This window comes from Neopelma chrysocephalum, unplaced genomic scaffold, assembly GCF_003984885.1.
Source record: "Neopelma chrysocephalum unplaced genomic scaffold, ASM398488v2 Primary Assembly neopelma1_119, whole genome shotgun sequence".
NCBI lineage: Eukaryota > Metazoa > Chordata > Aves > Passeriformes > Pipridae > Neopelma > Neopelma chrysocephalum.
The window spans coordinates 4,117,057-4,131,036 of NW_020897781.1; the positions used below are offsets into that span (position 1 = coordinate 4,117,057).

General features: G+C 41.1%; 1 long non-coding RNA gene across 1 annotated transcript; it reads right to left on the reverse strand.

The window, feature by feature from the left end:
- Positions 1–4,588: 4,588 nt before the first annotated feature.
- On the reverse strand, positions 4,589–5,660 carry LOC113974430. The gene is made up of 2 exons (XR_003536550.1): positions 5,281–5,660; positions 4,589–4,720 (listed from the first exon to the last, which is right to left on the reverse strand). It is a non-coding gene; the product is annotated as an uncharacterized LOC113974430 (long non-coding RNA).
- Between the last annotated feature and the right edge of the window lie 8,320 nt (positions 5,661–13,980).

Here is a 13,980-nt window from a genome sequence, read left to right on the forward strand (position 1 = left end):
TTGGTGCCTGGTCTTGCTCGATCTGATGTTCCTGAATATTCATCCCATCACCTCCTGTACAGAGGGCAGGGATTCAACCCCCGGCTTTAGCACTATCAGCAATAACCAGGAAGAGAGGAAAACAGATTTGCACACTAAATTCCGTGGACAGATTTCCCAGGACAATTAAATTCTGAATGCACAATCCGGAATACAATGGGCAACATGGTAAACTGTGGGTTTATAATTATAGTGAAACCAGAATTGCTGTAATCTAGACATGTTCAGAATGATGAAACACATTCAAAATCTGCATTGTTATTATCTTCTAACCCAATTTACTACAAGAGTTGATTTTCCAGTCCATTTCTCTGAGTGAGAATCACTGGGATGGAGTACTTTAAATATTCACTCACATTTATTCCAATATTTGTGTACGAATACAAACAGTTCCCAACTCTAAAATTCAAAGATCTGTCTCTCACACTCATTCTTTTGTATCCTCCAGCCCAGTACAGCCTCTCAATGCACTCTTCCAAAACATAAGGTGATATATTGGTGTCATTTCCCCATTCTAGACACCTTGAGATGATGGTTCTTCAGAGAGCAAGCGGTGCTGAAGCTCATAAAATGACAGGAAAAGGGCTTTTACAGAAGGTTAATTTATGCTGCCATCATCTGGGGTAAAGACAAAGGATTTTTTTGCAGTGTCTGCACACAGGGCAGCAAAGGGAGGTACCAGTCCAAGATCAGGAAACAACATGCTACCACAGTACAAAACAAATGACCTTGAAAGTCATACTGAGAGCTAAACTGAGAACAGCTGATTGGTTTGTTCAGTTATGGAATAGAAGTAATTTTACTGCTTTTGTTCATTCATTAACTGAGGGGAGAGAAACTGCAAGTTTTACTTGACTGAAACCTGAAGGAGTCAAACCATGGCTGAAAAAAACTGTAAAATTGCTTTGATTTTTATGTAAGAATTAGACTGAAAGAAGTAAAATTGCCAGGTATTTTTAAATATAGTTCATCTGACAGCACAATCCTACAGGCTCTGAGAGCTCAGGTGGGTTACCTGTGTAAGGACAAAGGAAATGGAAACACAGGGCCCTTTGCAGAATGAGGCTCTTTTGGAAGTAGTCAGGAAAAAAAAAGGATCAGGTGGGATGGAGCTGTTCCTCAGGACCATGAATTAGTGCTGGAATTCCCATTCCTGCTGCTTCTCCAGTGCCATTGGGGTAAATCTCTTAGTTAGCATTCCAAGCCTTTAGGAGAAGAATATGTAAGCTTTAAATCCTTCTTCAACTTAGCATATGGGCATCCTCATCTATTAATTTCTATTAATGAATTCTTTGTATTTCTCTTCAGCATTTATCTTTTATTCCTGCAGTGGATTTTTTGTGTTGAGGGCTGTAGATGTGTCCCAAAAAGACTGGATTTAATTTGGTATCTACAGGGCCTATTTTTCCCAGGGTGGATTTCGTCCCTTACTCCTCTTCCAGTGCAGCAGTTTCCATGAGTGTAGAACTTTCTGAATCCAGGTTATTGCATGGAGTGTAAAGATTTTCATGGCCCAGAGTTACTGGAAGGCTGTATCTCCCTTTGTAACTCTAATCTCGATGGTTAGAAACAATGCAATTATCTACCCCTAGACATGATCAGTGAATCTACATTATTTTAAGCAGTTTCCAATCTTGAATCTTGCTGCTTAATACATGAGAACGAGCATGTAATGCAATTTAGGGATCAAAGTCAACATTTGCTGTGTTGCCAATGTTATTTATTTTTTAAAAAGAGGGAAAAAAAAGAAAGAAAAAAGAAAGGGATAGATTGAGAAAAATGACATGCACAAAAGGGATAAAAATGCCTTCTTGTAGAAAACTGAGTTACTGAAAGAGATCCAAAGACTTTGATAATTTGGTTTGTGTTGTACTTGAAATAACCATAACACATCCATCAAGATTAACCAAGCCTGGTGAAATGGCAAATCACATTAACTTGTTAGGCCACCAGGTCAGATTTGTCAAACTGAGGGAACAGAGGCAAGAGACCACAGATAATTTGTTTGTGCATGTAACCCTAAATCTTTCTAATAGGAACTGTAATGCCATTCTATGGATACTGAGTAGCATCCTCTGAGTGCTTCATTGTTCTCTGGGTACGTGGAATGAGCCTAAATAAATGTTTTATTAATGCTGATGCTAAGAAATGCATAGAGGAAAGCACTGGCCATGAACAGCAATAGCAGGTTTTAGTGACAGGACAAAACTGAAGTGTGGGACACCCTTCTGAGTGCCAGCTACTGGCACTGCCTTCAGTGTTACATGTATTCCTATTAGAGAAACCTACTGTTCCAGCAGTCCAACCCATAATCTGCAGCATTAAACCTTTCAGCTCTCCCATCATTATTTTAATTTATTCCCAGTATGTGTCTTAAAGGGTGCAGTTTTCAGCTCTTTATGGTTGCTTTTCATTTAGTTCACCACCCAGACAATAGGGGTCAAAGAAATATATACTGTGACTGAAAACTCAGAATGAATCTTCGTCAGGGTTCTGGCATTACCTTGGAGTTTCAAAGTGGAGGAACATTGTACAGCACAAACTTGTAATTTGATTTCTAGTTCATCACTGTTCTGTCTTAATAAAAACCTGAAATAGTCAAGAATTGAGAGCCCATGGTTGGAAAAAGCAGCTTTTAGAGGCAATTTCTGTTTGCAGAGGTGTAATAATTTGCTTGGCTCCCACTCAGCACTTCACATTTCTGTTCAGTGTGTCACTGGGAAACATGTGGTAATACAGCTTTTCCTGGCAAGGCTGGATCCACTCCAGTATCACTTTTCCTGCAGTGATGAAATCTGCCTCAGAAATTCTGTCCTCAAAATGCGATTCCCATTGGAAGTGTGGAATGATGTGTAGGCAGGGGGTGATGAGTGCTCTGATGAAGGGATTAAAATAAGGCACTGGCTGCCTGGCCATGCATTGCTGTCATCCTTGCTTCCTCTGGAAGTCAGGGAAGGTATTGGAATATCTAACTTGCCATGTGCTGGTGTGTATTCCCCATCCTATTTTCAAACAACCAGGCTGGGACACAGCTGCTGTGGTTTAAGGAAGGAAGGAAGGATTGAGCCTTGGTGTTCTTTAATACCACATCAACCCTGAGAGTCGGTGTGTCCATGGTAATATTAACCAGAATTCATTGTAGGTTTTTCCATTACCATGTTTGAGATCCATAAGAAAGACTTATTTCCCAATTTTTTGCAGCTCTAGTTTAATGCCCTTATAAATATCTGTACCTAATGCAAAGAAAGGAACCTATAAATGATGTAAAATAACAAAAAAAATTCAAAAAGTGTGGACGAAAGATCAGATTCTGGTAGATTTCCTCACCGTGGTTAATATCTTATTCATAAAAAAGTTCCATTTTCAAATTCCAGCAGGGTTTTTTTCCTGATGTGTCTTGCCATGACATTTGCCAGTTCATGGCCCCAGTTCTCCTGGTGGTTCATAGTCACTCTGGGATCAGGGAATGGAGCCAGGTCTTCCTCCACCTCTGTCATTTCCAAGCTCACGAGCTCCCTGCTTGTACCAGAAATTCTTGTTACTGTTCCCCAAGTGAACAGTTGTGCATTTTGTGCTCTCACATTTCATCCTCTTTCCATTACTCCAGTTCTAAATGTCACCCAAGGTGTCCTGCAGGATATTCTACTCCTTCTTCACACTGAGGATGTCTCCCAATTACATTTCAGAAGCAAATGTCGTGAGCAATGTCCCAAGTTTTTGTGTCAGCTTTGTAAGTAAAATGTTATATAAAATATAACACTAATCCATAAGAAAATTCCACCAGCAATCCTCCTCCCTGACTAGAGATTTAACCTGATGGACTCTCTCTGGAGTCAGTGGGGTACATTTTTCCTATTGGTAGTTTTTATTGTGTTGAGGCAAAGTAAAGGACCGGGGTTGTGAGAAGGGAGAGCTAAAATCAATGGTAAATACTTAGATGCTGAAAGTTAACTATGTGCTCAATTTTTTAGCTGTAAATATCAGAGGGAAAATCTCCCTCTTAAAACTTTTGGCCTTGAGTGGAATCTTGTTGCCTGTGCATCCTGTTGCCAGAGCAACCTGTACTGGAACTGGAACAGTGGCAAAGATCAGCTGCTGCTTTCAGAACAGACACAACGACATAAATGTGTGCATTTGGTTGGATATTTTTTTATACCAACATTATCTAACTCTATTTTCCTTATTTCATAAAAATATGGATTTTTATCTTTTTTTCCACAGTAGGCATTAGTTGGGAACAGTGAACAGGATTCCTCAAGAAGTAACATCCAGTATAAGAGCTTTTGCTAATTGTTTAATAGTGAACACTATTATGTGAAATATGGAGGGAGAGGAAATGTAGTGGTATCAATCTGATGTCCACACCCAAAATTGTGACTGATACAGCTTGTGATGGAGTTCAGAACACTTGAAGGAAAATTTGCAGAAAGCTTTTCTGATTCAGCCTTTGATCCCCAGCTCTACTCAGATCACAGGTCCTACATGCCTCAAACTTCCCAGGTTTAACTACCCCTGGAAACATAAAGGAAGCTCAAAGCACACAAATAGGTGATTCCCATCTGAACAGGAGTCAGGCACTACATTTCCATCTTCTGCAGCTGAACCTCCTCACACACACACTCCGGTGCCAAGTCAATGAGATGTTTGGTTAGAATTTGACTTTTCGTAGTTTGCTCTGCTGCTGTGGAAAAAAAATATATAGAATTAATAGAATTATACCTGACAATATCTGGCTCTGCTGGGTTTTGTTCAGTACTGTTATAATAACAATAACAAGTACTAAAAATTGTCAGTCTTAAACAATTGCAGCACCACAGAGAACAAATAAACCCACACATAAACAAATACTGAAAGATTATCTTCACTTAAAATACAATGCAGATTATAGTAGAACATATACAAGATTTTAATGTTCAATACAATTAAGTCTTCTGCTGTGCTGTAAACCTGACTGAATGTGCTGTGGGAAAATATTACAAAAACTAGTCAACTATTCCCAGCAGACTTTGAATGCTTTTTTTGTGTGTAGCTGCATAAATTAGAATGAATTTTCTTTCATTATAGACAGTAAAAAGCAGGATTAATATGGAAATCTTTTCCAGTGAAAATTTCTATCAGGAATATAGAAAACACAGTGCAACATTGAGCAGATAATCTGAAGAACCTCTTGGCTTTTGACATTTTTGGAAGCACTGTGGGCTTTCTTTTCAGGACCTCTGACACAAGTTTTGTACTACTTACAGTATTTCTCAGACATCCTTCTATTTGATCCAAAGCAATCAATGCAGAGATAGCAGCAGATATTTTTATCCTTTTTGATGTAAATTGTGTAAATCTCTGCTCGTGGACAGTTTCATCAGAATGGCTTTTCAGGCCGGAAATTGCTGTGTTTCCTTCCTTAGGGTTAATCCCATTTCACAGCATGTGGTGAGGCAAAGGGGCTGGAAAGCAGGAAAGGGCCCTTACACAAGCTGGGCAGGACTGATGTCCTTGAAGTTGGGGTTGTGTGTGACTGGACTCATCCTGCAGGACTGGGGACACACTGGAGTTCTTGAGGAGCACAGACCAGCTCAGCAAATCCCAGAGCACTTTGCCTGAGTGCACCGGGGTGTGAACCCCCCTCTGAGCCCGGGGGTGAGCGACAGGCACGTGCAAGGGTGTTCAGTTGGATCTCACAATCCCAGAATCACAGAATGTGCTGACTTGGAAGGGACTCACAAGGATCATCCAGTCCAACCCTGCACAGGAGCATCCCCAGAGTCACACCCTGTGCCCCAGAGGATCATCCAAACCCTCCTGGAGCTCTGTCAGGCTTGGTGCTGTGCCCACTGCCCTGGGGAGCCTGGGCAGTGCCCGACCACCCTCTGGGGGAAGGACCTTCTCCTGAGATCCAATCTAACCCTGCCCTGACACAGCTGGGTCCTGTCTCTGGTCCCCCCAGAGCAGAGTTCAATCCCTGTCCCTCCTCTGCCCCTCCCCAGGCAGTTGTACCTGCAGTGAGGTCTCCCCTCAGTCTCCTCTTCTCCAGCTGAACACACCAAGTGCCCTCAGCTGCTCACACGGCTTCAAATCGAGTCCCTTCCCCATCTTCTTTGCCCTCCTTTGGACACTTTCTAATGGTTTAATATCTTCCTTATATTGTGGTGCCCCAAACTGCCCCAATATTCCAGGTGAGGCTGCCCCAGGTCAGAGCAGAGGGGGACAATCCCCTCCCCCCCCCCACGAGGCTGAGCCGGCTGCCGCCCCCCCCGGACAGGGAGACCTGAGCTTGTCTTATCTCCGTCTAATGTCAGATATGTACAAACAAACCCAAGTGCTCATCAATAGTTCCATCCCTTTTTCCTGACTCAAAATCATTTATCTCCTTGACTCAATTTTCCACCTGCACATTTTCCCCTTAAATTCTTTCCCTATTTTATAGAGAAATTTGCAAACACATCGTCTCTTACAGTTCACTTTGTTCAATATTTCATGTTTTTCAGCTGCTCAGGTCTGAGATACATGTTTTTCCCTGCAGCATGGTACCAGGCAGCACTAACCAGAGGCTACTTTTTATGCTGGGAAGCAAAAAATATAGATATTCTCCCAGGTCATCATTTCAGAGTGATCAATTGTGATGAAAACAGAAAATATGAGGAATGCTTTCCCACTCTACCCACTGCAATGCAAGAGAATTTAGGATTTATCCAAGTTAAAGACATTCATAAAATTTAATTCATATCTACCCAACCTAAATAAAATGAATTCTTTCCAGATTATTAATTTCCAATATTCTACAGCTCATTGCTTCTCCATTCATTCCTTAAATACAGAAAACCAAGCCCAAAGATGTCATTTCACTCCAATCTTCTGACAGCTCTCAGTGTATTGCAGGGATTGCAGCTTTGGCCCACGATTTTAACTGAATTATTCACAATTCAGACCAGGGCCTGAAGTGTAAGGTTCTAAATCTGTTTGCTAAGAACTGAAATTCATCCCAGCCTGGTTTCTATCTTCTCAGCTTCTCACATTGTGCCTTCCATGAATGTTTGGAGAATTAATTTAAGGGTCAGTTGAAAAAACAGGTGCAAATGTACCTGTAAGTCTGAATGGTTCTGGAAGAACCTGTCTAATATTATTCACCATTTTAAGCACAGTTGCTGAGGTTAATTAGATTTATGACCCCTAAAAATTTTAAGTGTCCCTGATGACTTTCTTTCCAACTGATAATTTGGTGTGAGAAACAGAAAAAGAATAACAAATAGACTATGAATAAATAAACTCTTGATATTCATTCGTATGAGGACAGAGAATATGTTTCTGACGTTTAATTAAATATCTAAACGTCCACAAGATCTATAATAAACCACTTTGCAAGACATCCAAATGTCAGAGAAAAACACATTTTACATGAAGTGTTTTTTTTTTACCGCTGAAGCTGTGAAGATACAACATTCTTTTAAAAAGACACAGAAAAAACAAGCACATATTTTATCTTGAAAGTACTTTTTCAAAGGCTTCTGAACAGCCAGTTGCTTGCAGTATGACGAGTGGAATTATTCTAATTTATCACACAGGAGTTTGAAACATTAGTTTTACAGATATGCCATGTTGTTCTGGCAGAGTTCATGTCCTGAGACTTAGGCAAAACACTGGGAACATTAAATTGATTCCCTTCCCTGAGTTCACCTGCAACGTTTCACTGGGATCTGAAGATTTTTTAACCTGTATTTGAGTGCTGCAGAAAACCCATTCTGACCTATTCACATGCACGTTACTTCTGCCTTCCTTTTTTTTGTCAAAATCTTGACAACATCCTCTGTCCTCCCAAGGGATGTAAAAGGTAATTCACCCCCCTGAAGGCACTCCTTGGCTGGGATCTGGTTAATGGAATTGCAGTGAAATGTAGAAGGTCCTACAGGGGCCTTTCACATCCTGGGGCAGAAGGAAAAGCTGCAACTCTTTTCTTTCCTTCATGGATTCATCTGGATATTTGGAAAGTTGACTTGCCAAGATGACAAGTGTTGCTCGATTTGCTTTGACTTGTCTCTCTGCTTTTTAAAGATAAATAAACTGAAAGAGCAGTTTGTACAAAAGGTGCTGGAATTATGATCAGAATTAGATCCATTTGTTGCTATTTTTTTATGGCACCACAGCATTGCTTGGAGTGCTGGGAGGTTTTCCCCTCCTTGCACAGGAAGATCATGGTTCCATAGTCATAGGTTAACTGAGTGATCTGCAAGGGGGCCTGAGCAGCAGCTAAAGAAGAAAAAAAGATGTGTCATCACTTTGAGAATGAACTGCAAGGGAAGAGAGCACAAAGAAAATCCTCCAGGCATCACATGGGGGAAGGCTCAGCTGCCAGTTTGCCTCTCTGGGGTGTTGTTTCTGAGCAAGCACATCCTTTCCTCTCACGAGGTATTAAACCCAGAATTAAACTCATTAAAAATGATGCATGTTCCACTTGACTCCAACACACTCCACCAGTATTTCCATCACTTTAGAGGTGACATTCTGGCCACCTTCTGGAGGCACTGACACCACAGCTGATGTATTGAGAAGTCCCTCCAGTGCAGCTCCTGTGCACTCCCAGCAGAGCAGGACAGCTCTGTCTGGAGTGAGATCACCCCTGGTGGTGTCACCCCTGCCCTGCCATGACATCACACACGGTGACACGATGTGACACCTTTGTCACAGGGTGCTTGGCTGTTACTTTGTCCAAGGGCAGCAATTGTAACTGTCCCTGCCCTGGCACACCAGAGCAAACACAGCTGTTCTCACACGCCAGTCCCACCGTGTGTCTGGTGTGTAAATGGACAGTTAATTAAATTGCCTTCATAGAGCTTTGTAAAAAAATCTATTAAACAAAGAATCCCCAACATAAACAAACAAACCTGGATCACAGTTTCAGCTCTTTGACCTCTTCAGTGGATTTTCTGGTTTTATCAGGAGAGCTTCTTTACATTTTTCCTAATTTGCCACCAATATTTTAGAAGTTGTTTGAAAAAAAAAAATTAAAAAGAAGGATGAGATTTGGCACTGATTACTGTAAGTCTGTTCAGAATACAGGAGGAAGGTTAATTAGCTTTTCTGACCTGAAGAGTCTAGGAAGGTATCCCTGGTGACTCACTAATTGCTGCTCAATGCATAATAGTGTCTGTGAAGCAGAGTGCAGGGAGCTAGACACTGATAATAATGTTACTGTGATTTAAAATTCTATACCTGCAAGGACATAATGTTGTTTCAGTACAGCATGCACTCCTCTGATAGATCTAAATATTCCCCAACTATTCATTTATTTTATTGGCAATTCTGGTCACTAATCTTAATTTGAATTTATACCAAGCACAACGGTGTTTCTCAGATTGAAAGTAAAATGCTATTTGGGGTATCATCAAAGCATATTCTGAAATTGTTTTCTCATGTGTAGTAAACATTTCCATTAAGACCAGTGTAAGTGTTAGGGTTGACTTATTAATTTATACAAAGAATATATCATTTTTATAAATATAAACAAAGAATTAGTCCATGGTGGGAAAAATAACCCTAAACCATGAGAAATAGACACTGTGTTATCTTTAATAATGGTGTGAGACCAACAAAGCATAGGAATTTTGGGAAACATGTGGAATCAAGCCCCCAGAGTTTCAGATGGATGTTCAGTGTACATGTCCTTCCTTTTGATATTTATCAATTGACATGTACTGATGAGGATTTTAACAGCACAATAGATGTGCACTATTAGATCAGTTCATCAGTAGCTGTCAGGTCTGTTTTTTAAAAGTCCCCCAGAGAACAAAATACAAATTAGCTCTTCTTAGAAGGTCCTGCAGTGTGGGTTTCTGGATAGCCTTTTGTCTAGAACAAATTTTGAAAGTTTGCTTAGGAACTGTAAACATATTTTTCATGTAAGAGTTTTCTCTGGTGCTTGTGGTGCAACCTTCTTTAAATAGGTATTCTACAGATGCTCCTTGGATCAGCTCTAAAACACTTCTTCAGCAATCTGTCCTCCCATAACAGATTCCTACAGGAATATGATCATCCAAGCCTCATTTGCATTAAGCCCATTACTCCCAGTTTCCTGGTCAGTGTTGGAAGAGAAAATGTGTCATTCACAGCTTCAACTGCATAAATTTGGTACATCAATGAGCTCCATCACACCATGGACTTTACTGATAAACATCTAATATGTAACCAATATTTTCCTCTCAGCAGCTGATAGCACAGTTTAAGGGGGGTTTGTAGTTATCCTGGCCCATCTGTCAGTTTATTCCCCACAGTCCTTCCTTGCACCTCTTCTGCCCTGAGCCAGGTGATAAAATTGAGCCAGACCTACAATTAGGAGGATGCTGACCCAACAGGAAAAGCTCAGGTACCCCTGGCAACACCTCCCCATCCAGGCAGTTGGAGATGAAGAAGTAGAAAGGAAAGAACATCAATGCTCAGACATTTCTTCTGCTAAGGCTGGACATTCTATTCCTGTTCTACTGCTGAGCTATAACTGTAATTAAACAGCAGGACTGACAGATCTGCCCTACCCACTGCGTGTTAGAACAGCTCACCAGGGTCTCAGGTGAGAAGAGACCACGGGGTTTGGTTTCCTTAGGAGCTTCTGTTCCTCCCAGAACAAAATACCCATTCTGGGAAGGTTTCTGCCCTCCCTGGGCAGGCTGTGGGCCTCCTGCTGCATGGACATACCTGAACAGCCCACACCTCATACTCCTGTTCTGCAGGGAACACTAATCAGTGTTCCCAAACCCTGAGCAGGTTTGGGAGAAAAAAGGAACAGCTGGTCAGGTCTCCTTTTCTCTCTGTTCCCTGTGTGCCTACACCTTGATTCCAGACACAGCCCTGTCTGTCAGCTATTGACAGCAACAGGAGCAACACAGGTTTGCTTCTGTGCTTTGGCAGCCTTAACCTACACTCCTACTCACTGAGCCTGAGCAATCTGCAGGTTGGTATTTACTAAATCAGCATTATGGCACCCAAATCTTTGTCCTGCCCTCCTCTTTTCCCTGTCATTTCTATCTCAGCTCATCAGATATCCAGCAGCTTGACAGATAAGACATTGCCAAATCACAAAAGACCTTACCTATATCTCCAATTTCCTGACTTACCTTATTAAGCTGCCATCTGTTGCTCAGAATCACACAATGGATGTGTTACAATGCAACCCGACATAATAAGTTACTCCTATGATAAAAGACAAAAGACATGCAAAAAGTGACTGTTTTTCTTATCAGTGAAGCAGCTCTCAAAGCAAACAGGAGATCAAGTCAGTTGAATCTACCCTGTATTTAATTTAACACAAATTAAAGCAGATGGCTACTAATGTAGGGGATATAATTTTTAGGCTTTTTCTCAAAAGTATTCTCTCTGTAATACAGCCCTTTGTTCACTACATTATCTTACTGCTCATTGAATGTGAATTATTTTCATCACATAAAATGAAATCCTGAGGTCTTGTCCAGGACCAAGTTTTCTTTCCTTTATTCACCTCCTAAACATCATGCACGAATTATCCACAACATGACTCTGCTGCCCCTCCTTGTAGGACTTTTATGTCCCACCATAAAGTCTCTGGTTTTGCTGTTTCAGATGAGAACACTCGTAGTCCCTCTCACTGCTGGGTTGGTTACTGAGATAGTGAAGATTTGAGCACTTTCCAGGCCTCTGTGTTGAACAGTAATGAATTTCTACCAGGTCCAGCAAGATTATTTGTCAACACATTGGAGCTTTGCTCCGTGCACAGGTTTTGTAGATTCCTCTGCAAACACTGAGGGATTGCTCAATACAACGTGGCTGAAATGAGCTGATAATCCCAGCCAGATTTCCCCTAGATCCCCAGCTTTGCTTGAAATTAATATATATGTTCTCTTTTGTCTGCATCCTGTTCATTTGCTTTAGATTATTCTGTTTGCATTATCCTATTTTTAAGCTTTTCTTAGCAACAAGGAGAACTAGAAATGTCATTTAAGCGAAGCTTAGATTTCCAGTGCACCCATGGTTTGCCTTAAAACAAAATCAAATTACTTTCAACGAAGTTATATGATTTAGTACCATTGTGAGACACCTACTCTTTCAGCCTTTCACTACTAAAATTTTCCCCAAACCCTGAAATGCTCATGTGTGTGTGTAGGAGTGCATTTGGTTTGCCACTAAGTTCTAAATGTCCTCGTGTGTGTGCCCTGTTCTTGGAGCTCCCTTGGGTGGGGAGATTGGGAAGGTGAAGCACCTGAAAGAGCTGAAGCCTTTGCTGTGAGCCTTAATATAAGGAAATCAACCCCCAAACTCTCCAGTTCTGAGCAGGGAGATGTCCAAGCTGCCTCCTCTTCCATGGGCAGCTTGTGCCTCAGAGGTGGGTTGTGGATTTATCTGTAATTTAGGCCAGATTTACAGAGCTGGCCTGGACCCCCAGGAGCCCTGGCCCTACTCAGGTATCACAGAATTCCACCAGTGCAGGTAAGTTCTAGCTCAGATTCGTTGTTCCTATTCCAAACATCTCATGAGTTCAGACAATTCTGGAGCACAAACAGCAGGAGAAGGATGGACAATCCACTCCAGATTGTGAGAAGGGGAGGTTAAAATTGCTGGCAGGATACTCTAGGGAACCCAGGTCTTACCTGGGGAAAATTACTGATTTTTATCCATAGTTTATGTGAAATTCCATTTGTTCTCAATACACATCATTTGTTTTAAATCAGCAAAGTGGAGTTTTCAGAAATATTCGACCTGGGGGAGGTAATTTAGTTCTCTCAGGTTTACTGGGTGGGGGCTCATGCCAAAGTTGTTTAATTTTTCCAGCTGGAGCCTCCAGGTAGCTGAACCTGCCAACAGCTGGCAGAGGGGTTCCACCAGGTACCTCATTCCTTGTGTAGAGGCCTTTTTATGTCACCTCCCATCACGATGTCTGAGTAATGAGGACACATATCTTCTTTGGGGTTTCCTTTTTGTCTCCTATCTTCCCAAAACACCACCATAATCCTGAGGTAACAACACAGCAGAGGCAAAAGATAGGCACTAAAATGAGGTTCTTATCTGCAGTTTTATTATCCCATGCAATATTCTTGCAGAAAATTACTTTCTGAAATGTGCTACGCTGCTCTTCGGCTCTCCAGGGCTCTATTCACAATTTTCTGTAAGTGATTTTTGTTTAATTTGTAGCAATGGAGGGATAGATATCTTTCACCCTGACTTTTATCAGCTTAATTGTAGCTATAGGAAATGTCCAGGCCAGCTGACTTGTCATTACTGAGAGTAAAATAATGGGGCACTGTTTGCTTTCCTGTTTCTGTAAGGTATGGTGGCTAAACTGGTTCCTAATTCATGTAACTTTGTCTTAAATAAATGCTTAATTTTAGTATGAATTAATTTTTATCTAGAGGAAGGCAGTGTTGCCTGTAGTCCTTGTTCTTAATTACTAAATAGAGAACTCCTGTTTTTCTGTGGAGAAACACAGGTTTTGCCCTTGTCTAGTTAAGTCTCTTCTTTCAGAGAGGAAAATATGTGTGTGTATGACCTCAAATGTGTTTTGAGGGAAAGCCCAACTGGTTTTAATATATTGATATATTTTAATAGGGTTTCCTTTAATAAAGCCTCACCTGAGGTAATACTCTGACTTGGCCACATCCCCTCAAAGTGCAGACAGGCCAGAGAGGAGCAAGAAAGACCAGAAGTGCACAGGAGAAGGGAAGGTTTAAGCTTAACATGCTGCAAAAAGGATATAAATTGTTTTCCATGGGCTTGGTGGAAATGGCAAGAAATAATGGACTTAAATTGTAGCAAGGAACAGACATTAAGAAAACTTGTTTAATGATAAGGACAGAGAGCAGTGGTCTAGGAATTCCTAGGCAAGGAATTCTCTGGATATTTTTTCAAATACACACTGTGCAAGTATCTGTTGGAAATGCTGTATGTATTTGCTGTTGTCTGTGAGCAAGGACAGTGTTAATGTTTTGCAAA